At 43.2% G+C, this 23468-nt stretch overlaps 1 protein-coding gene and 1 long non-coding RNA gene across 2 annotated transcripts in view; one reads left to right on the forward strand and one right to left on the reverse strand.

The window, feature by feature from the left end:
• Window positions 1–23468, forward strand: part of LOC125709648 (serine/threonine-protein kinase pim-1-like) — a 66231-nt gene that overhangs the window by 22099 nt on the left and 20664 nt on the right. The window lies entirely within an intron of this gene.
• LOC125709656 (uncharacterized) lies at window positions 3144–3753 on the reverse strand. The gene is made up of 4 exons (XR_007382802.1): window positions 3707–3753; window positions 3493–3576; window positions 3323–3415; window positions 3144–3206 (listed from the first exon to the last, which is right to left on the reverse strand). It is a non-coding gene; the product is annotated as an uncharacterized LOC125709656 (long non-coding RNA).

A 23468-nucleotide genomic window follows, 5' to 3' on the forward strand; every position in this document is an offset into this window, starting at 1 on the left:
CTGGCTTTCAAACAGATCACAACACATTTCCTTTTGAAAGAACTTGGATGAACAGCAATTACATTGTCTGATCGTGTGACCTCATGAATAAATTTGCTGGATATATTTAGCTGAGAGTCTCTGCACAAATGCCCCCTTTTTTTACCAATTCCTGTACTAAAACACAGCACCTTCTATTGCAGTCACACATTGCACAGTCATGCATGCATTGGGGCTTGGCTAGTACAAGACTTTTGATGCTACATAGCATTCCATCTTTGAGCTCTACAACAGAGTTGTTTCTTTTGCGTAATTTAGAGGACTCTGCGTGACAAACTATTCCATTGACAATAAAGCGGTTATAATAGCAGTAGGAATTTACTTTAAAGCCCAGTAACTGCTCTACTGCAATCCTGTGTGTAACAGGTACATTTTCTTGGGCAAAAGGACTACCAAAGACTCTAACGAGTTCGTTAATTCGCTGTGAACTTGCTAATAATACATTGGCATTTTGCAGTTCATTAAACAAGCATTGCACGTTTTCATTAGCATCCTTCGTGCATCTTTCACCATGTTCTCTCAAGCTCTTCCACCGTAAGAACTGCTTTACAATCTGCTGTGGTACATGTGTAGTTCCATTGAAAAATTTCAGGAGTGTTCCATTGAAGGATTCAAAAGAAAATGTAGATGTTGTCCAAAGGGGCCCCCAGTTTCTGACGCTTGTAGCAATATGGGTTAACAAATGAACATTGAATGTTACATTTTCTGTGCCATACAATCTTTCGAATTCAGTGACAAAGTTTTTCAGTGAGAGCTCTGCAAAGTCAAGGCTGCATATTTCCACTTTCTCTTGAAGCAATGCGTAAATTCCAAAAACTAAAAGAAAAAGATGATTCCAGAATTTTTTTGGCAGAACATCTTTAAAAACTGGTAATGCATAAAACAAAAGAAAAGCCCTCCATTCTGATGCCTTCCAGAATTTGCAATCTTGTACAGAACGAGGTGTTCTTGTCACCTCTACTGGAGGCTGGATTGCAGTTAGCTGTTTATCAACAACATCAGTTTTAGTTCCAATGTACCACTGTTTTTCATGATTACATGAATCAAACCACAGAGATGCAAGCTGTCTTGTAACACCCAGACACACACTGTGTTGATATTCAGGTACAAAGCCTTTTATCATTTGGAACTTACTGAGCTTCATTAGTGGGGAGGGCCCCTTGAAATCGAGGTTCTTTTGGTGTTGCTGCCATTGCATGGATATAATGCTCTTCCTCTGATCTCAGAGAGGGCTCAGGAGTACAAGATGGGTATGGACCTCCTCCTTTATGGTAGCAAAAATCACATCCATAAGTACCATTAAACTGCTTAGTATTTCTGAGGAGAGGTCGAGCAACAGAATCAGAACTACAGAGCAGAACATGGACTCTTGAAACCTGATCTCTGTTTTGTGCGTCCTTCCATTTGATTCCATCTTTCTCAAGTACAAGAGCTTCACTCACAAAGGGGTGTAGCAATGTGAACATGTTGGGTTTATTTTTCCCAAACCAAAGACAAGGGACACAAATATTATTCTTTCTCTGTTGTGGGTCTAGCTCAATTATTTGACACTGAATAGGCCAAATCTGACATTTGGAACTCTTGAACACAGGGATTCCATCACAATTCCATAACAAGCTGATGTCATTCTCACCAAGATCCCCACTGCATACAAGTTTTTGATATTCCATTCCATATTGTATATCACAAAGTTTACCTTCTGATCTGACTTTTTTGCACCATGAAAGATTAGGATTTTCTAAAACATCGTTAATTTGTGACGCCAAGTTAAGAACCAGAAAATACGAGCCGTTCAATAGGCTTTCATTGACATTAAATTCAGCCCTACACAAAATACAATGCTTTGGACTATTGTGACTCATCCCAATATAGCCTGAACAGGAGGAACAGTAGAAATGAGGTTCATAATGTCCATACTCTCCATATGCTTTGTGAAAGAGATAAACTGTTGAAGGCACCAGTCCTGGGAAATGTTCATTAAACAACCTTTGGGTTGTACTTGGTTTGATATAGCCGTCATCCTCTTCATCCTCTGAATCACTTACCAACTAAAATAAAAAGAAAAGAAAACATTAAGTTGTTACCTTTCTCAGTCAAGCGCTTTCCCTGTGAGGCTGTGTTGAAGAATGTATGACATCAGTAAAAGCAGACTCTGTCCTTTGGTCAGAGGTGCACCAGGGTAAAGGGGATCACAATCATCAGTTTCATCCACCTAGAGAGAAAACAAGATTAACGTATACAACAAAAAAATTAAGAGACCATATCAGAAGTTAGAGTCTCTGAAACTCTTATTTGAAATGTATTATAAATGTTTTAATAATATCCATTTTGATATCCTGTTTTATCCTACGCCATAGCAATGGGTCTCAAACATTTCCTTATGTTGTCAGGTTTGGTTCAGCTGATCAGATATCAGATCCACATTAAGATGAATGGATAAAGAAATTCCGAGTCAGTCATATTACATGGCAGCACAGGCAACATCACAGCCGTGGACACACACTAAGCCATGTGTTTACATATTATTAGTGTGAAAGTTCTTAATTGTGAGTTTAGAAGTCTCCATGCTCACAGTCTGTAACACATGTAAGACCAAAGTAAACCATGGGGGAACCACCATATAAGTGTGGGTGACAAGGCAGGGATGCTTCTGTTTGTAAAGAAAAACTGGCTATTAATGCTCAAGTAATAGCATTTTACCTATACTGTACATATATTGGCAACAAAGAAAATGTGCTTTGTTATATTACCCATCGTAACTATTATAATTTGGAAAAGTATAGTACACTTCAGTTTATTTTTTATTATTATTCTTATGTCTTTGTTCTTCAGTTTTATTAATTTGGAATTGTGAAGTTTACTAAGTCTTTTGTTATGAAAATAAAATTCTGCATTCAAGAAAGGTGTTTTTTGTTTGTAAATATAAAAATGTAATACCGTGATATAATACCATCAATGTCTAAAAAGTGAAAAATACTGTAATATTAACTTTAGGTCCTATAGCCCACCTTTTACATACAGCAATTCCTGGGGACCAAAGATTATTTGTGCAAATGTGATTCAAAAATTCACAGTACCTGTCTGCTCATGGCAATCTTTTCAGAATGGATCTCGCGTTCATCATTACCATCTTCATTACTTTGTTGAGTGTCAGCTTCTGCAATGTGCTAGACAAAAAACAGGATCATTTGCTTCTACTTTTTCCATAAATGACATTGCACCTGTCCACCTTGTTTAGAATTCCATTCTGCTATTTAATTGTAATGAAACAGCTTAAACTTACTAATGTGCATTTTTCTTCCTGTAACTGTACGACATCTGTTTGATTTTCATCATGTACATCAGGGCCATGGGCTTCAAATAATTCATCTGAAATCTTAAAATGTACAGTCAGACTATTATATGTTTCCATTCATGCAGAATATCTCCTTATCTTAAATGCATTTTATTTACCTTCAGTTGCTTTGTCTCTTGTCCAAGAAATCCCACACTTTCTTGGTCAGATTCATTAGCTGTTTCAGAATGCTCAACTGAGCGCTAAAAAAACACGTTTTAATGTTTCACATACACCACTAATTCAGTCAAATTTATATTATACAATACATATTTAAATGATTTCACTTTGAATAAATATAACAAGTCGGTACATTTTAAAAATAAGACTTACGTTGCTTTGTTTTTTCCTGTAAGCACTTTTCCTTGGCAGGGGCGCCGCTAAGGGGGGGAAAGTTGGGACAATTCTAAGGGCCCACGCCCTTTAGGGGCCCCCAGAGATCTGAATGGGTGTGGTAGGGGGGCCCAACCTCATATTTTGTCATAGGGCCCAAAATTGCTAGCGGCGCCCCTGTTCCTAGGAATAGGGATTCCGGATTCAATATATGACTTATAATGGGTCTTGGTAGTCTGTTGTACCTCCAGAACAAAACATGGAATTATCTTAAATATTCAGTAACATTACACAGTATAATAAATGAAATTGCTAATTAACTCAGATGTAATACCTTTGTCACCTTGCGTCTGTATTTAGTATTTATCGGTACTCGCGAATCATCCTCCTCCAAGAATCTCTTATATCTTCCTCTTTTTTTGCCATTCTCACACCATTCATCCATCCTCAGATATTGATGTTTATGAATATAAAAATTCAAGAGAAAATCAGAATCTGCAAGTTAAATCTGATTATCAGTATCGTAACACTTCATCGTCTATATTTTGAGGATCAGGCAACTTGCTATTAACACTAAATATTATATGTCACGATGGTAATAGAATATTAAACCAGCAAACGTCTTTTCCATTGGCTGATCTAAGCAGCGCTTGCGCGCCAAGTGTGACCAATGACAGCGCGACAATGCAATTTTTCAAACTGATAATCAGTAAAAAGGTGTGCAATTAGTTCCTTGATTTACCAGATTGTTCTCTGCTAATTAATAAGCAGCGCATAGCGGCATAGATGTCTGCATAATACAATTTAGCATTATTTTATTTTCAGGATAGGTCTGTAGAGGTGGAACGCTTAGATATTGTAGACAAATCAGACAAGAAGGACATAACCCAGGTTACAAAATGCCCCGATTTAGAGTCTGAAGACGGTTGGGTGGAAGTTCTTTGGCCATCAAAAAAAGGCGGGAAGAAAGAACTCGGTATTGCTGCAAAGATATTGCTTCTTGGAGGTAAGCTAATCTGAAGATTAATTACACTAGTTTGTCTAGTTAATAATAATTACATTAGTCTGGTTTAGTAGCTAGTAGATGCGGTTAGCATGTCTGTTGTCCATGTCTAAATTTGCCACCGAGTCTACGTTAGCTCATTGCTTTGAGATAAAAGTGCATGGAGTGTGCTAAACTGCAAAATTTTTCATTTCATTTTAACAAATTAGAAAACTAACAGCACAATCGAAACACATTGGCAGGTCAAAAAACAGAATGGCCAAGGAAATTGCAATCGGTGCAACTGTACAGTAAAGGTGCATATGCTAAATAGTGTGCATTATCCTTCTTTAATGTCGTTATTACAGATGACTGGAAAATCATGGCTGAAAAAAGAGACAAGTTCATTCGTGGAGAGGATATTTGGAATACTGTGAATGTGAAGAGACAGAGAAAAGTAAATAGCAGATTTCTTGTTGAAAATGTCAATGAAAAAAAGAAGGTAAGCAAACAATCACTATTGTTAGATTTGTCAGAAATGTGAATCTCTGAAATGTTTCCAACCATTGAAGGCATGGTAAATGCAAATGATCTGGTAGTTGTAAAACAATGTTATTTACTGGAAGTGTAATCAAATTACCAGTACCATATGTTATTATTGCAAAAATGCATTCATGTTATAAAATAAATATATATTTTTTTACCATTTTTAACCCTGACCATTTTAATTTGAATATAGGAAAAGAACCCCACCCTAAACAAGGATGCTGCCATTGCAATGGCAGAAAGGCTAAAGAAAGAAATTCGGAAAAAAAGGTCTGTAATTCCCACAGAGGTGTGTTATGATTCTGAAGAAAGTGACTGTGCCCGACGTCAAAGGAGTATGTCAAAACGCCTGGAAAGAATATTTTGTTGAATTATAAATTAAAGCTGTTCAATACAAATACAAGTTTATTTGTCAGTAAATTATAAATTTGCATTTATTAACTAACTTTACAGCACATAATATAGTGCAGTGTGCAGCCTTCTTCCCAGGGTTTCCCAAACATGCTTCCAGAGTTCTATGGCTCTGCACATTAGTGGATACCCGCACTCGTCTGAAGACTGAGAAAGGTAACAACTTAATGTTTTCTTTTCTTTTTATTTTAGTTGGTAAGTGATTCAGAGGATGAAGAGGATGACGGCTATATCAAACCAAGTACAACCCAAAGTGCCAGCTGTTGTCTTGACATGGAGACCATAAAGGCTCTTAAAGGTATGTTTTCTATGGTACATACAACCATCACATGCATATTAACTGTTTTAATTGTGGTAAAAGAAAACCACATGAAATGATTGGCCGAGCATCCTGCCAGTCATAAATTGCTGCCCCTCCAACCAAGGGTGTAGAGTTAACATGGACATGTCCCCACCAATATCCAACGATTATAGTGTTGATAAGCTTATGGGGGGTGGGTTTAGGTGGGTGTTAGATTTATATGTCCCCACCAATATCAAAACCAAATTTACGCTCTTGCCCCCAACTAAAGTCACCACTTGTGCACTCCGGTCATGCCCACCAAGCGAGTGTGAGTCTGCGAGAGTGCCACCGTTGTGGTACTCAAAAAAATTTCCTATGGTTGGCAGGTCTGTAAATGGCTTTATGGTTCAAATATAAATCATCCAATAATTTTGTATTGTTACCACAGAAGGCACAAAGCGTTGTTGGTGATGCTCAAAGTTATGCATGTTCAGTAGCATATTTATGAAATAGCATATGACTTTATATTAATTCTATGTATTTAAATGAAATATTCACCTTCATACACAGCACTAACCAAAACATTGCAAAACACCATTTCTCTTCAGAGCTACCTGCAATTGTCAAAACCCTAAAAGACGTAGTGTCAAAATTACCACTGGCTGGCCACACTGGCTCACCCCCCAGCTGGAGCACTCCAAGCAGCGAATCAGCAGGACCTTCAAGCTCTGGTACAGCAGCTTCAGCAAGTTCACCAGTCATGGTATTAAGCCCTTTCTTGTAATTATTTTGTTACAGATTGCAGATGACCTTCAATAGTTCCTTACAAAATAGGCAGTAACTGCATCTAACTCATGTTATTGTCATATTTAAAAATTTTAATTATTCATTTAACTAACTTTCTTTCAGTTTATATAGCTATCCTTGTTTGATGCATCAGGAGTATTAGATTTCAAAGAGCATAGCCCACTTCTACATGATATTCAGCTAAGGTTATCCACATAATACTCCAGGTGAGGCAAGCAGGATGCTGAAAGAACAGAAACAGTCTTTGCCTCACATCAGCTGGTGATGGGCAGTGGTAGCCTAACGGTTAGGGAGTTGTTCTTGTGATCACAGGGTTGCTAGTTCAATTCCTAGGCTAGTAATGTGGCGCTGATCAAGGTATCGTCCCACATCACTACTGCCGCTGCATGCCCTACTGCTCCTACATGGATGGGTTACATAATCACAAATGCTGTTGCTACTATTGTGTATTCGGTGGTTGGTTCACTACCAGAAATTTCAATTTGGTACGGTTCCTGGCATGGTAGATTGGTATTAGTTCTGTACCATCCATCCATTTTCCAAACCGCTTATCCTACTGGGTCGCGGGGGATCCGGAGCCTATCCCAGAAGCAATGGGCACGAGGCAGGGAACAACCCAGGATGGGGGGCCAGCCCATCGCAGGGCAAACTCACACACCATTCACACCTATGGGCAATTTAGCAACTCCAATTAGCCTCAGCATGTTTTTGGACTGTGGGGGGAAACCAGAGTACCCAGAGGAAACCCCACGACGACATGGGGAGAACATGCAAACTCCACACACATGTGATCCAGGCGGAGACTCGAACCCGGGTCCCAGAGGTGTGAGGCAACAGTCCTAACCACTGCACCACCATGCCGCCCTAGTTCTGTACCAATGAAACAAAATTAAATAAGCATGTACATCAACTGAGAAATTTTGTAAACATCAAACAAGTGTAAATGTTTGTACATTGCATTAAATGAGCAAAAATGGCAAGTTGGTAATTTTTGTATTACTTCTCATTTTCAAAACATTAATGGTTATAATAAAGGTCCGCTATCCTTATATGATAAGTTCTAAAGATGGGAAATATTGTTAATTAGCACATAGATAGGTTACCCATATTATGTTTTACGCAGCATCTTAACCTTTGTTGGACATGGTATTGTAAGTCTGAAGTACATGACTAAAAGGAAGTTAATCATAAAGAAAAAATTAATTAATTAACATTTTACTTTCAGGTAACATTGCCTAACTCCAGCATTCAAGTCCAGAAAAGGCTCTTTGATCGTTTGAGCAAAACCAGGATGTCACTTTATACACAAGAGCTGGCACTACTGCTTTTCGGGAAGGAGACATTGGCATCCTCATCGATCACAGGGAAGCATGCAAGCAATCATAAGGACCTGCCAGAGAAAGACCAGCTGGACCCTGAAAAGGTCGAAGCATTAATAGGTATGTTCTGTGCACAATTTAGGCAAGTTGCCCATTAGTTTAGTAATTTTTGTAAAGTTTGCATTTCCGCAAAGATTTATTGTGTCTTTTAAACAAATCTATTCTCAATCATATCAGTTCTATGGCACTGAAACTTTAGAAAAGCTTTATAAATGTGAAAAGAGAGGGATCTCAACCAAACTCCTGATCGCTACAATGATGTGTGGAATTACATTATGCAGATGTTAGGGAAGGGATGTCCAGAAAGCCCCTTTGTGTGTGCAGGTTACTATTGCAACTCTAATTAGGGGACTGGTTGTGAGCAAAGGGTAACCTGCGTACACACGGGTTTTGCAGATGAGATTTCAAATTTTTGGTTTGCCTTCATTTGAAACTCTTGATTTACAGTAATGCTCACCATTTGTCTGGCTCAGTAAAAGTGATCTGAAATTTTATCAACAGATTGCGTCATCGCACAATTCCCAGGGACCTCTTCCCAAGAGGTGAAGAATATCTTGAGGAGAAAGTGCAATAACGAGAGCTTTGCAAAATAAACAAACAGCAAGTAAAGTGTTGATGCTGATTGTTCTTTTGTTGGTTTGATTTATATGTTGTGGTTGATACACATAATAAAAAAACTTTTGTTAATGTTGTCTCAAGTTTTCTTCCCAGTTTTAACGGAATAACTCTTCCATATTAATATGCATACTTAATGTCTGTAGTAGAATGCAGAAACATTTAAATTGCAGTAAATTAGACTATTAATGCTTACATATCATGTAAATAGTATATGGGCAATATATTTGCAGCATCTTACAAGTATGTTTAAAAGTACATTCCATTAAATATTATTTAAAGTATATTTAAGTATGAAATAAGCTCGGTCAAAAAAGTATGAAGTCAATACACTGAATATATTTTTAATATATTAAATTAATATCATTATCACAACTTTAGTATATTAAATATACTTAAAGCTGGGTCAAAAAAGTCTGATAGAAGTATTCTCTAAATAGGGTGTGCTTAAATATGTTAATGGCATACTATTTTTTCACAAGGGCCCACATTCCCTGATGTGCTAAAGAGCTTCTCAGAGGGTGAGCTAGTGGCAGGTATACAAAGATATTTCTGAGCTAGTTTGCTTAGCTTTGGGTAGGTGACCTAGTGGAGTTTCCACCAAGGCAAAGGGTCTGCCTCACTGTCAATGGTCGGGGACAGCAAGTAGCTGTTCAGTTCAGCTTCAACAGCTTGCCCCAGCTGCATGGAAGATGGAGTGGGAGTGGAGCCTGGATTTGTTTTCAGCAAACTGCCCAGTGATCGCTTTGCCTTCTTGTCACTTGGTGGATCCATGCTTTGGGCCTCAGTGTTGTCAGAAAGTGTTCCCTCCTAAAACAGAGAGGCAGTTTAGAATACAATAAAAAAATAGATATGTTCCATCCACATTCAGATAATGCAACATGCGATTACAGTATTCGGGCATGTCATAAAATGTGTAACCTAATTACTTTCTGTGCTGTTTCTTCCATTTCTGACATCACCCTTGTCCTGATGTCTTTGACTTTTTCTTTGCTAATGTAGTTGCCCTTGAACCTGGAGTCAATGAAAGATGCAATGTCCAGTAGTTCTTGTGTTGCTGCGTCATCATACTTTGTAATCATATAATCCAAGATATTTGCTTTTATAGTTTTGGTTAAATCAGAGTCATCTACCTTTGAAATGAGGTCTTCAAAAGATGAAGTACAGGTTTAACATATGAAACACTTACATAGCTTTCCCCGGAAAGAGCATCAGTGAATTCTTGCAAAGGGTGTAACGCCAAGGTTACAGACTCAAGCACATCTAGGTCCTGCCATGAGGGAACCAGATGCCGTGTTTTACGCTCTGCCAAGAGGACATCAGATAGGGCCTGCCGCTGCTCCAAGACCCTCTCCATCATCTTTTGCCTTGAGCCCCACCTGGTTTTGCATTCTGTGATGAGTAAATGCTCTGGGAGGTTATGCTCTTGTTGTGCTTCTTTCAGTGCCACCTTCTGCTTCCAGTCGTGTGAGAAATGTCCCACCAATTTTTTGCAAAGTCCAGCAGCATGGGCAATACACTGATCATCCTTAGTAGCATTTTCTGGGAAGAAGACATGAACACACTTAAAACAGCTAAAACCAACCAAGACATATTGTATTGTTATTAGTTGTTATGTTAATTACAAAATTGAGATCACTCAGTCATGTCCGTTTTACCAATAGTAGGCTAGTTTCAGAGCTGACCGAGTAATGGGGAAAACAAATAATAAAATGCCATATTTATACGTGCATATTGCATGTGCTATTTTTTATTCAGATTAATAATATTCAGACAGTTGCCTAAATGTCATCAGATGCTCATAAAAAGACCTGTTCAAGAAAGAGCCTTTTTCAGATGTACAAACTGAATGACACACTTGCATGGCCCAGACAACATAAACCAGACGTTTCTTTGTCTATAGAAAATCCCGCGAAACTTCAACTAATGTTCCCGTTAGGCTATAACCCCCTCTAGCGGTAAACAATGGAATAGCAATTCTAGTATTGCTTTTGAACAAAATGCCCATTAAACACACAAATTGTGGCAAAATTCTTGTGTGCGTCACATTCACAGAAGAGGCTCGGTTTTCTTAAAACACTTCCATAGTTTATCTATGCAATCAAACCCTATCTCTAAAAATTAAAGCATAGACTTGTCTGTAGGGACTTTAAAGACATTTTGGTAAATTGGTTCTATATGTGTTCTGTAGATTTGTTGCATTTCATAGTTCGTTTGATCTTTAAATCCAGTAAACTGTTACAAGATCATTTCTCCTTATAGATTCAAAGATGGACTTTTTGACCGCGCTGCAACAGCATTCAAGTGTGTTAGTTCCGGTCTTGTACCACTCTGCTAAAAAGCTGACTGCTGCAGATTTGGAAAGCATGTTCAGACCATATACATATTAAAGACACTAAAACACAGTAAATGTTGATGTGATCCACTTAAAGCAGCCTATAAAAATGGTTCATTCATTTTGGTTATATATCTGAATTCTATGTCACTTTTAGGTTTGTTCAGATCTTCCTGTCCAGTAGATGGCAGTGTGTCGTATTGAGGGAGGAGGTCAGTATTGCGGTTAGAGCGAGCAGGAAGAAGAAGAGAAATAATACCGCGAGCGGTGGAACGTTAGTGAGTTGGAGATTTAGCTCATGTGAAGAAAACTAATAAATAGCGCAACAATGTTTAATAGCGAACCGTTTCTTTTTTTAAGCATTGAGCATAGTATACGTAGAAAGTCGGACAGGGATATTGTTTTCTTTTCTCCGGTGAGTTCATTTGGTGATCGCTATGTGCAACACTAGCTAGCATGGTCTTAAACTATATGTTGCACAGGCGTAGCATGAAAAGGATGTATATCTAATGACGTTCATATTCCTAATTTTGCTGTTAACTCAGATGGTTGCTGTATAAATGAGGAAAATTGAGGTAATAATCACATTTGTGAAAACCCAATTGTCGTTTTTCGTAATTTAGCTTAACTATAGTGCTACGGGTAGCCAGGTTGAAGTTATATTAACCGAGAGAAATGTTATGCTAGTATGCAGCCAATAAGGTTTAGTAAATTTTAATTCTAAATTGAAGGGGGGGCCAAGCTTTGTGCTAAACTTTGTCACACTAAAAAATAGGAACCAACTTGCAGGCAGGCAGGGGAGGAGGCCTCACCCTAGACTGGTGTAGCAGAAAAAGCAGAAGGTGTGTGTTGCAGGGTTGTTGTGACATTATGCTTACTCTTGACCTACTGGGCCTAACAAGGGAAGGGGTTGCTGACGCCCCAGACGGGCTATATAAGCCAGACACAGACAATAGAGTTTGAGCTTCCTCGGGTATGTACTGTTTGTGCATCTGAGCGGCTCCCGGATCGCGGTCTGTGCAAGGAATAAAGAGAGCGGACTTACAACCATCCTTCGCCTCACGTATGCATCTCTTTCCTCATCAACGGACTCGGCGGAGTCTAACTCCAACAAAACTACTGTGTGTTCAACGAATATGGGTTTTCGAGTAAGATTTTCTCCAGATCTGATAGCTTAATTTTGAGAATAATTGGGTATTACGCTGCTATGTAGCTTGTTTTTTTTTCTACATTGGATGGAAACTTGTCGATCGGACGGACGGACGAGCGGCGGCTACGAAGGAGAAGACTGAAGAGGAGCGTCTGCCGACCGAAGCGGACCTTTCCGTGCCTTGTGCCTTCGTCCCATGTTACAGATAAGCGCCGAGACCTCATCTCACCTTGAAAGCAAACGTATGCTACGCGGGTGGATTGGACATTTTGCTTTGGGGTTTTGAAAGAGCTCCGAGTATATTTTGTATGTTTCGGTTATGTTTTGTAATTGCAACTGTGGGGAAAAGCCTTAAAAGAGGTACACTTTTATATCTGTTTTTGAAAATAAATGCCGGCTGTTCATTTCGGCGAGGTCCTGTTGCTCTTATTACTCCAATTGGAAAAGTTCCTTAGAAAGAGGGCACTGACCTGTCGTAGTAACATTCTGTACTACATAGTGTGCCCCCTTATATTGACTGACTTATCCTTTCAGAACGAGTGACTGCCCTGTCCTTAGAGGATGTGTTGATGTTTGCCAGAGGGCTATAGCATCATTTCCACTTGCAGGAATGACACCACTACCATGCATTCAGTTTTTGACTGATTATCTTTCCCCAATGTCAAAGACCTGTGCAGATACGCTAAAGCTGCCACTCTTAGAATCATACAGTGACTTTGAGACAAACATGGAGTTTGATATTCAGAATTCTCCAGGCTTTTTGCTGCTTTTAAAACTTGACTATGCTGAGTCTGAATTTTAGAAGCCACTGAGAAGTTGGCTTATAAACATACCTAAACATGCAATAATCCAAATGTTTGTCCTCTAACAAGTGTTCCAAAGGTTCAGTTTATTGTTTCATCCTACATGCCGTGTATATTTTGGACGACATGTAGTTTTGAGTTGGCCTGTGTGTCATCATCTCCTGCATGTTCTGAGATCCGTTCCTTCGTAATTCATTCAGAGTAGATGTTTTTGTTAGTGCTCATAGCCTTGTATTATTATTTGGTTAAATTTGTTTTAGCCTTGACCACTTTGACCATTTGTCTATCAAATAAGAATTATAATTTAAGAAGAAAAGAGCTTCATGTGTTACCTGTCAGTCTATTGACAAATGTGGATTCTTGATTCTTGTCCATAAAGATGAACAGCTTTACACGTTGGCTTTTTATCAAACTGAATCAAAACTAAAAATGTTTGAGAGCAAGTAGAACACGACTGTAAGATGTCACCTTTTTTGTTTTTTGTATGACTTCATACTTCACTGTTTAAGGTTCATATTAACTAGCTAACATTAAAGTTAGCTAGCGTTAAAACTTGTAGCGGGTTAACTTTGGCCTAACATGACGCTGTGACAACGCTATTGCCTGTACCTGTAAATATGCGATTGTAAATTGTGAAATTTAACCTAATAAATTTAAACATTCATGTCGAACAACTTACCTAGAAAAGCTTATGCTCCCAGACTGCCAAGTCCACGTGGAAGATTCTAGTCAATGGAAACTCCTGCTACATCACTGCACATGTGCAAAGCTCGACTCGGCTTTTTCTCTCCAGCAATGCAACGTTACAAGTCCACTTTACTCACCTAACTTAGTATTAGAATTATATCATGTAAAAGGAGACCATTACTCATTATTTTAATTAATTTAACAGGATAATGACATACAAGTAAAGGACCCTGATATATTTTAATAGAGAACAAGTGTTACCTTCTACAGTGTAAAGTAAAATTTAAATAAAAGCCGGATCAACCTCAGGGAGGGTGAAAACTGCGGAACTGAGCTGCTTTGAATGTTCAAATCAAAACTGTAAATGCAGTTACAATTGTTATGATGCACGCGGAAGTGCTGCAGATCCTTTCTCGATACAGTTGTGAAGTTTTTGGGTGACAATGAAACAAGACGGACCAATTTTTGAATGTTTACAGAGTATCAATATACTGTATTATCAAAACGAGATATGTAATGACATAATACAGGTTACATCAGTAAGATTAAGTCGATTATTTTTTTTTAATTCAGAATCTTGGAGAGACCAATACTATTCCTTCCTTGTTGTAATGTAAGGTACTGTCTCTTTGGAGAATCCTTGGGTATCGCTGGTTTGATTTTGTGATGAAGGAGCAGTTGCTAGAGGAGTCCCGAATGAGGCACGTTACCTGCTTTGTGATGGAGCGTCAGTTACGGTGCTATGGTGTTTCTCTGAGGATGATCCGGCTCATGGGATCCTCATTGCTGATAACCTGAGTGGCTGGACCAGGCCGAGGGGACGCCCACGTAACACATGGCTGCGGCAGATGGATGGCCATCTCCAGAGGGTGGGACTGGACCGTGTGGCTGCCTGGGGGGTCGCCAGCCGAGATCCCAAGGAGTTTCCCCATGTGGTGGGTGTGGCGACATGCTGCATCAGCACACACTCCCCGCCCTGACCTGACCTGACCTGTTCAGGATTTATAAGTTTAGCTATTATCGATTAAAGGTAAGCTAACACCTTCTCTAGCAGCTTCACATCTGAATTCATTAAGGACAGGTGACGATAGCTGGAACAATCAGCAGGGTTCTTGCCATGTTTTAAAAGTAACGAAATTATCACAGAGTTTATAGAGTAATAGAGTTGAGAAGACTTCATGGCCAAGGACAGCATACGAAACAGAGGATGGGCTAACAGTGGCCAATAGGATATTGCAACACTTCAGCTTGAATTCTTGGGAGCCTTATTTTTTGCAATCATTGATTTCATAAGTATTATTGGTTATAGTACCATATTTGGATTTCACACATGAAATAATAGCAAAGGAGTTGCACTAAAGGAGCTTGAGCACTATCAACTTACTAGGCTTTGCTCTATTAACATACCGTGTCCTGGGTGGGTGAACATGTACTGTAGCCTTACACATAAGCGGACCATTAAGTTTGCCCTGCACTCCGGAGATCTGAGACTCTGGCTCCAGCTGCTGAGATTGCAGACTCCAAACCATTCAGTCGTGCCAAACACATGGATATTTAAACACACCAGGTTCAGCAGGGAGCTTCTGGTTTCCCTATCTTCTGACATCATTATACCGCTTTCAGCACTGAGCGGATGGTCTGCTGATGTCAGAAAACGAGGACATACTCACTGCTACATCCCATGCCTGTTTCACCTTGGAAGGCTGAGCTGGAACAGTGGTCCTCCCATAAATGATGTGCTCCAGCAAGAGCAGGTCTGTTTTCACAGATGAAAACTGATCAGGCTTGGCAGGCAAAGGCACCATTGTAATAGCAATCTGCTGTAGCTCATGCACTGCTGCCTTCTAAAGCTGAGGTGGTTCATTCTCATTGGTTCATTGCCTGTTACGCCTAAACATACCTCTGAAACATTAAAACAGTCAGGACAACCTTTTAGTGCCTTGCACTGATGCAAAGTTTTTTTTTTTCGCTGTCAAAATAGCGAAATGGATTTGGATACAAATATAAAGTAGCTTAAAAAGCTCTGTTATATTTTCTGAAAAATTTTTATGTGAAATTTTTGCACTAATGTACTGTAACAGACTTACACATACACAGTATTAGTACTTCTTGTGTGTTGTGATAAGTACCATTAGTGAGCTGTGCCCCTTCAGAGTTGCTGTAGGATGGGAGTGTTTTGAATCCGTGCATAATATGTGTATCGTTCATTCTTTGAATTTTCCATTTCAAAACCAAATCAGAAAAACAAAAAAAACAGACGGCAGCTTCATGAAGCATTCATAATGCACAAAACACATGGCCATAATGTATTATGCCTTTTTTTTAACATTTAGACCCATGTTTGTAATGCTTTTTCAATGCACAACAGAAAATAGAAAGTCTACTTGCATTTTCAGTGATGTCAAGAAACATAAAAAATTGTCAAAATGCAACCAGGAACAAATGAGTTCTCATACCACAAAATGTTGAGGTTTTTTAACGCTCATCTGAATCACAGATATTATTTTTGCCCAATTCCTGAAATCCCGTTCACTTTCCTCTTAGGCTTTTTGCCGAGGGAAACGGATGATCTAAAATGCTAGAAAACCGCCTACAAAATGACATCAGACTTGCACTTGGCCATACCTCCACTCCATACCCAGAAGCAGGATCTGCTCTGCACAAGTTAAAAAGTCAGTGGGTGAATCTCTGTATCAGGAATTCAAAGACTGTACTTGTGATCTTGCTATAATTGGTCTGTTAACTTGCCTTCCAAGAACGAACTTGGGGCGCAATGAATCATGGAATTGTTCTCTTTTGGCAAGGATGCATCCAATGTATGCTTGACATTTGGGGTGGAGCAAGACCAACATTTACCGTCCTCATGTACTTGTGTTTTTAGTCTTGGAACTGCTCTTCAGCAATGGAAGATGAGGTAAAACAGGTACATGAGCACACAAGTACGGTCAAGTACATATGCTTCCTTTTACCAAGTATGTGCAGGATACGACACTGCCTGATCTGTTCCACGTATGCATACATTTTTATGCTGCTTCAAATCTAGCTTAGCAATTACAGACCTGACTTACATTCCATTTTTGGCAAAAGTTCTGGAGAAGACAGTCACTGCTCAACTTCAGTCATACTTGGAGACACACAACATACTGGATTGATTCCAGTCGGTCTTCCGCCAGTGACACAGCATTAAAACTGCCTTTCCCAAAATAAGTAGCCCTGTTGTGATCCATGCTTACATGATTGGCTGATCATGGTAAACAGCACTCTATTATGTGTACATATTCAGCAAGTAATCGTTTCAGTTACACAGCATTACATCACAAAGCATTATGTCATACACAGCATTGTCACATGGCAATACATCATCCTCATATAGGGCATGTTCAGACGTTCATTCTAACCATATTGACTGCAACAGAAATAACCCTTTTTTTTCTTTCTTTTTTTTGTAAAAAAGTGCAGGTAGTGTGGCCGAGCTCACCTCACCTCAGATGCCTGTCTCCCAGCCCTTGATCCCGGAGCCCCTTCCCCTGTCTTCCCCTGTGACTGACTCTGTGCTCGCCGCTCGGGCTGCGGGTGGAGTGTGCCAGGCGTCACACCTGGCCGATGGACGGTCTGATGCTGCCCCCCCTCCCCCGTCTCCCTCTCCCTCCCCATCAGCTGCGTCCTGGGCGACGCCCTCCATGGGAAGCGAGACTTACCGCCTTTTAGATGCCCTAGACCAGGGCTCACCTACGATTTCAACAGTACTGAATGCAACGCCTGTGGAGGCCTGGAAAGGCCCTAGCTAAGACTAAGCATTCAGAATCGCCCGGTCTGGGGCTCTTCGTCAGCACCCCCTGCCTGACATCACGGCTGCGCTTCGAAGGCAGAAGGAGAGGAGGCAGTCTGCGGCAGCTCACGCGGCCCTGCGTGCTGCGAGCTCGGGTCTGGATGATGGCGATGGCTTTTAACTGAATAGTTGTGGTTATTGTGTTTGGATTATTTTTTTGTTTTGCCATCGTCCCTTAGCGCCCCATCCCATGTTTTTAGTTTTTTTTTTTTTGTTTGGTGTTGTACTTATTTATTGATGGTTTATTTATGAGTTTTATTGTTTTATTTCCTTTTTATCCGGTGAGATATTATTGGTTTATCCCTGACGTCGCCCGCTCATTGGGTTGGGTGGCGGGTGATGGTGCTGGGGTTTTTATTGACATCCTTGAATGCCCGGGGGCTGTGCTCCCGAAGGTGCAGGCTATTTTAACAATGTGCAAAGACACTACCGTTTTATGCCTCCAGGAGACTGGCTGGGATGGGGCTTTTATAGATTGGGTGCGAGACGTATGGGTGGGCGACGTCTTCTTCTCCACCGCCTCCGTAAGACCGGGTATCATTGGTTGGGGAGTCACGCTGCTCTGTCGTGGCCCCCTAGTCGAGTCAGCACTTGGATGGTGGGGGTAAGTGCCTGGCAGTCAGACTGCTTTTAGGGGGCGGCTTTGCCTGTAGTATAGTAGTCGTGCACGCGCTGACTGATGGGGCCCGTTGTGCCTCCTATTTTAACTGTCTGGCTGCGCGTCTAGCACAGTGGCCCTGTCCTCTCGTCATCGGGGATTTCAACGTATCCCTGACTCACCTGGACATGCGGGGCGGGGGCTGCCATGCGGCCTGTTATGGGGCGAGCTGCACTCCTCTATATGATGCGTGCCTGTCAGCTTGCGGATCTGTGGATGGATCGCAACCCCGGCGTGCGTGTTCTCTCCAGGACAGGCATCAGGGGAGTATTGCAGGGAAGCAGGCTGGATTACGCTTTAGTGTCCCCTGCTGTCGCTGCCCGCGTCCGTGCTTTGTATTATCGGGAGTGCGCTTTAAGCGATCATGAATATTTCATCTGCGCTCTCGATTCTGGGTCGGTGCAGCGTGGGCAAGGGACGTGGATTTTGAATCCCTCCCTTTTAAAGGACTGTATTGTTAGTGATAGGGTCTCGGTGCTGCAAGATGAGCTGGCTCTCCTCTTTGAGCGGGGGTATGCTGGGGTGGCACTGCGGAGTGGGGTGCGTTTTGTCGCCCCGGGAGAACTCTCCCCCCGCTATTTTAAGGCGTTGGAGGAGTCCAGGGGTGCTGCGAGACTGCTCCGGTCCGTGCGCTGCCCTGATGGCCTTCTGGTGACTGACACGCCCGGTGTTCTGCGCGCAGTGCATGGTTACTGGGCTGCCATGTTTACCAGTGAGTGCCCTGATTTGGATGCCCTCTCCCCCCTTATGGACCTGCTGGAGGCGCGCCTCACTCCGGAGGATGTGGCCCTGTGTGATGCCCCCTTGTCCGAGGATGAGATTGAGGCAGCCATAGACCAGCTTCAGCCGCGTAAGTGTCCTGGCTCTGATGGTCTGACGGCAGACTTCTATAGGGCCTTTAAGGGTGTTATTGTGCCTGTGTTGCAGGCCGTTTATAGCGACGTTCTCGCCCGTGGTGAGATCTGTGGCTCCATGCGGCTGGGGTTGGTAAAGCTGCTTTTTAATCATACAGGAGACAGGGGGCATCTAGCAAATTACCGGCCCCTCACCATGCTCAATACCGATTACAAGGTGTTGGCATCGGTCTTGGCCTCCCGCCTCAGTTGGGTGGTGCCGTCTCTCATCCGCACCACCCAGACGTACGGAGTGATGGGCCGCAGCATCCTGGACACCATCCGGGATGTGCAGGCGGCAGTGGGTTACATGGAGACGGCAGGTACGCCTGGTTACTTGGTGAAGCTGAACTTCGCCAAGGCTTTTGACAGGGTCGAGCACCCATACCTTCTGCGTGTGCTGGAGGTATTTGGTTTCGGCCCAGGCTTCCTCACCTGGATGCGCCTCTTGTGCGGTTCCGCCATGTCCGCAGTCGCCTGTAATGGCTATGTGACAGCCTCCTTCCGAATGACGCGGTCAGTGCGGCAGGGCTGCCCCCTGTCGGCCGCCTTGTATACCTTGGCGGTCGAACCCCTCGGCCTCCTGGTGGCCTCTGCCCTTGGTGCTGCTAGGGTGCCCATCGGCCTGACATGTACTGCCCCCCTTGTCTTTCAGCACGCTGATGACACCACCCTACTCGTGCCCAATGCGGCCAGTGTGGGGGCTGCGTTGCGCAGCGTTCAGCGGTACTGTGACGTCACTGGGGCCAGGGTTAACCTGCATAAGTTGGTCTACCTGCGTTTGGGCTCGGTTGAGCGTCTGCCCGCTGAGCTGGGCCTGACTGAGGCTGAGGGGGAGGTGCGCCTCCTGGGCGTCCTGCTCGGGGTGAGCACTGAGGTTGCTATGGGGAGGATGTGGGACGACCTGACGGGTGATGTGGAGCGGCGGCTGGCCGGGTGGTCGGGCCGCATCCTCTCTCTGCAGCAGAAGGTGTTCCTGCTCAATGCTTTGGTGTTATCAGTCCTGTGGTATCACCTGAGTGTTACTCCCCTGCCCCACGTACATTACGCCCGGTTGCGGAAAGTCATCCTGCGCTTCCTCTGGGGGGAGGGGGCAGAGTCATGGTGGCTTACGCAGCCTTGATTGGCCCCCGGACAGGGGTGGACTGGGCCTCCTGGACCCCATGGTTCGGTCGAAGGCCCTGTGTGTGCGGATGCTACAGGCCTTTCTGGACGAGGGTCGCCCCTCCCTTTGGAAGGAGGTGCTCTCGCTCCGTCTGGTACAGTGTGCTGGGAGTGAGCTGGCTGAAGACGCCCTATGGATGCGCCTCCGGCCCGGCATGATGCATGGCATCCCCTCCCATTATGAGAAGCTCTTGCTGGCGTGGGGTGAGTTCCAGGAGCACACTGTTGTGGTGCCTGAGGGGCGGCAGCTTCTTCTACGGCAGCCGCTGCTGCTGAACCCGCGCATCCTCTCCGTGGGGCGGCCCCTCGACTTCCGGCACTGGTGGGCAGCCGGAGTGCGTCAGGTGAGAGACCTCTTCTATGAGGTGCGCCCTGGCTTCTTGCCGCCCGCAGCGATTTACGACCAGGTTGAGGTGGTGTTCGGGAGGGCCTCTAGGGTCACTGTCACCAGGCAGTGTCTGGCTGCTCGGGCTGCCCTCCCTCCTGACTGGGTGCGCGCCATTGAGCGCATTGGTGGACCCCGCGATGTGGCCCCTCGTTTTCCCGCGGTGTATGTGAGGCGGATGGCCGGGTCTCTAGTCCCTCTAGGGGCGTGTGTGACCCGCGATTTCAGCCGCCTCTGCAGGCAACGTGCTTTTGCCCCTCCGGTGGCGCAGGAGTTTTGGAGCACCCGCTTCCCTGCCCTGGAGCCTGTCCTGCTGTGGGGTAATGTGCTGGCCTGCCCAGTGGACCCAGCCCTCGCCTATTTTGATTACAGACAGAGGCACAATGCCCTACTGACAATGTGGAGCCTGCATAGACTGGGCTTGGGCGCGTCTCCGCTCTGCCCAGTGTGCCGGGACGTGGAGGAGGGCCTCACACACATGTTCTTTGGCTGTAAATAGTTAGTGGATTTTATTGTCTGGGCTCTAGGAGTGGTGGACAAGGTTGCCGGGCGGTGGGGCCTGTGCCTGATTTTACTGAGGCGGGGTGGCAAGTCATGTTTTTATTTGGAATGGAAAAGTGTCACCCCGCCAGCACCTTTTTAAATTTGTTTTTAACCGTAGCCAAATACGCTGTGTGGCTGCGGCGTAACAAGGCTCGCTACGCTGGTGTTGTTTTAGACCCTGTTTTGATTTGTAAGCGACGGTTGCGGATGGTTTTAACTAAGGTGCTTTTATTATCTGCCGGGCCTCATGACTTGCCCCGGTTTTTGCATGATTATGTAAACCGGGTTCTTTTTCTTTCTTTTGTGGGTGGGCGTTTGGTTTGGGATGTTTTTTAGGTTTTTTTTTCTGTCTGTATTCTTTTACTATTTGTTTTATTTAATTTGCGGGGTGGGATTTATTAACTTTTTTTCGGGTTTGTGTTGTTTGTCTTTCGGTAAATTGGCTTTTAATTGTATTGTTTAATTATGGTTTTATTCATTGACTTTTTCTATTAAAGCACGCCTCCATGATGAAGACTGCTGAGTGGGGTTCTGGGCGGTAGGCTTGCCCCTGTCCCGACCCTGCCTCCCTGTACTGCCCTTTGCTGGTGGCATATGTGCAGCGCTGTCTGTCTGAGTGTTTAATAAAAAAAAAAGAAGAAAAAGGCGCTGGATTAAGGCTCCAGTCTCTTCGGAGGCGTGGGTTCGAATCCCACCGCTGCCATATTTAACTTCTAAGAAGCCTGGTTGTCTGTATATGTCTAGAGAGAGTTTCCTCACGCTAAAAATGCATGTGGGTGTCTAATGTGACTTTCTCTTGAGGCCGACTTATTGGAGTTCGATAACGGTTCAACACAAATCAGCGTACAAGACCTGCCTGTTTCTCTTAGGATACCTATTGTATATAAAGGTTCTTCATATGAGCCGAATTGCAAAATAAGGAATAACGTGGGTAGTGTGGCCGAGCGGTCCAAGGAGCTGGATTTAAACTCTCGTTTCTTGGGAGGTGTGGGTTCGAATCCCACGACTGCCTTATTTACAACATCGTGTTTTCGTTTCACCAGCAGAAGGAGAAGATGCAGTCTGCGGCAGTGCTGCAAGCTCGGGTCCGGGCGATGGCGATGACTTTTAACTGAATGCTTTGTGGTTTTCTGTTTCCTTTTTTTTTATGTATGTTTCTTGTCTATTTATTTTGTTTGGTTTATTTTTATGATTTACCATCATCCCTTAGCGCCCCATCCCCTGTTTTATGTTTTTGTTGTCTGTGGGTATACTTATTTCTTGATCATTTATTTATCAGTTTTATTGTTTTATTTCCTTTTTATCCGGTGCGCTCTGTGTCTTTTATCCCTGACGTCGCCCGCTCATTGAGTTGGGTGGCGGGTGGTGGTGCTGGCGGTTTTATCTGGTGTGGGGACGTCTCGCTTTCAGTGGTTTTGTGTGTGTTTTAGCTCCGTGCCCCGTTTTACTGGTTTTATCGTGTCTCCTTGTGCCTGCTTTTAAAATGACTCTTTTATTGACTTCTTTGAATGCCCTGGGGCTGTGCTCCTGGGCAAAGGTGCAGGCTATTTTAATAATGTGCAAAGACACTACCGTTTTATGTCTCCAGGAGACTGGGTGGGATGGGGCTTTTATTGATCGGGTGCGAGACGTATGGGCGGGCGACGTCTTCTTCTCCACTGCTTCCGTTAGGCCGGGTATCATTGGTTGGGGCGTCGCGTTGCTCTGTCGTGGTCCCCTAGTCGAGTCAGCATCACTGCTGTACTTGGACGGTGGGGGTAAGTGCCTGGCAGTCAGACTGCTTTTAGGGGGCGGCTTCGCCTGTAGTATAGTAGTCGTGCACGCGCTGACTGATGGGGCCCGTTGTGCCTCCTATTTTGACTGTCTGGCTGTGCGTGTAGCACAGTGGCCCTGTCCTCTCGTCATCAGGGATTTTTATTTATTTATTTTTTTTTTTCCCTCCACCACCCCCGCTCTGCGGAGGACTACTTTATTTCTATTTATTTATTTTTATTTATTTCCTCATGAGAGGGAGAAAGAGGGGGAAAGAAGGACGAAAACTGAGAAGAAGGGAAATACAGAGGGAGGGAAAAGAGGAAAAAAAAACACAGATAATCTGCTTCAATACCTGCTGATGAGAGAAAACAACCAACATCTGTACGAATCACAATGACCATGTTAAGAAGCAACAGCCGAGACAGTGTGTGTCTGTGAGTACCAGTTTGTACACCTGTGTGTGTGAGCGCGCTGGTGTTCAAAAGATTTCTCCATGTAAATGTCTAGTAGTGTGTGTGCGGAGCCCCACCCCTCAGG

Source organism: Brienomyrus brachyistius, chromosome 16 (assembly GCF_023856365.1).
Source record: "Brienomyrus brachyistius isolate T26 chromosome 16, BBRACH_0.4, whole genome shotgun sequence".
Lineage (NCBI taxonomy): Eukaryota > Metazoa > Chordata > Actinopteri > Osteoglossiformes > Mormyridae > Brienomyrus > Brienomyrus brachyistius.